General features: G+C 41.8%; 1 long non-coding RNA gene across 1 annotated transcript; it reads right to left on the bottom strand.

The window, feature by feature from the left end:
* Positions 1 to 265: 265 nt before the first annotated feature.
* Positions 266 to 1,158, bottom strand: LOC142677691 (uncharacterized). Its single transcript, XR_012852624.1, has 3 exons — positions 1,073 to 1,158; positions 534 to 628; positions 266 to 421 (listed from the first exon to the last, which is right to left on the bottom strand). It is a non-coding gene; the product is annotated as an uncharacterized LOC142677691 (long non-coding RNA).
* Positions 1,159 to 1,475: the final 317 nt, after the last annotated feature.

A 1,475-nucleotide genomic window follows, 5' to 3' on the forward strand; every position in this document is an offset into this window, starting at 1 on the left:
GGCTTTTAAGGGGTTAATCAGCGGGGACACAGCGATCGGTCCCCGCTGTAGGAGCTGTGACAGCTGCTGAACAAGACAGCAGCGTCACAGCTCCTGTATGTGTCGGGAGGACGGCCGAAACGGCCGTTACTCCCGTGACGTACTATTACGTCATGGAGCGCGAACGATACAGCTGCCATGACGTAATAGTACGTCAAGGAGCGGGAAGGGGTTAATGAAGGTTGAGGAGTGATAGAGATCTGTCTACTAGTAAATATACCATTGTTCTTGGCTTCATTCAGATGGTCGTGTTTGAGGAGACTGGACATATCTTTTCCTTCGATCTTCTGCAGAAGAGATTCCACATTTTTTCTGTCCTCTTTAAGTTGAAAATGGAGGTCTCCAAACCAAAACACCCGATCAAAGCGGCTGGTGACGTCCTCTGTAGAATAAAAAAAAATAAAAAAATTATAGCACATGACTGCATTAGACTCAACGGAGACAAATAGAGAGATAAAAGGATCCATAGGTTTAACCACATAAGTAATACTCACAGGCATTGGAGTTGATTCTTTCCGGAATAATTTGAGGCAGACGGAGACCCTCAGTGATGGTTTTATAGTCCTGGATCCTCTTCTTGACTGCCCAACTGCCAACAAAAAAATACATATTAGCAGTGGCGGATGATCATATGGGCGGCCCGAATCGCATATTATTTTCAAAAAAACACATTGCAGCGTGCCACCGCCGCTAATGGAGAGGAGGGGTGGGTGTGAGGGATTATACAGCCGCACCGTCCGCCCTGCTGCCTCTCTGAGTGGGAGGCGGTGCAACTGAATCCAGCCGCCTCCACCCCCTCCTGCACTAATTGTACCTGCGTGTATCTGTATTACTGGCCACTCACAACATAGAATGAGATTGATAGATTAGAAAAAGTTTGATCAAACAGGATCAAACCTTTTATTTTTACCAAAACATTATTAGTACAGATCTCTTCATATCATCCCATATATTTCAGTTAATTATCAAATAGCAGCAATTTTATACAAAGTAAAACTGTACATGGTCATATATTAATATTGTAAATACTTACATCTCAGATGTGAATTAATAAAAAGGAAAGATGTTCCAAAGACGGTGAAGGCAACACCCAAGGCTCCTTTAGTTTTCACATGGTGGAATAGCCTGGTTGTTACATGGGTGTGCTCTACCTCTGTATAAGAAATTAAACACAAAAAGACGGGTCAGGGGTTAAGAGTACTACATGCAACAATGGAATAGAAATGATTTCCAATTAAACTATGGAAATATTACTAGAACATAATTTCATACTTTGTAACTATGGTGTGAACTTTTAGATCTCCAATACTCAGAAGTCAAGAATCTGAGAGCCAAGCTCTTAGGCATCTAATTCTAATAACTAAATAAGATGTTCCAGCTAATGACTACATTCAAGACTTCTTATGTAGACGTAGGAATGTGAATCTTACCTGAGC

The sequence above is a fragment of the Rhinoderma darwinii genome, assembly GCF_050947455.1.
Source record: "Rhinoderma darwinii isolate aRhiDar2 chromosome 2 unlocalized genomic scaffold, aRhiDar2.hap1 SUPER_2_unloc_55, whole genome shotgun sequence".
Classification (NCBI taxonomy): Eukaryota; Metazoa; Chordata; class Amphibia; order Anura; family Rhinodermatidae; genus Rhinoderma; species Rhinoderma darwinii.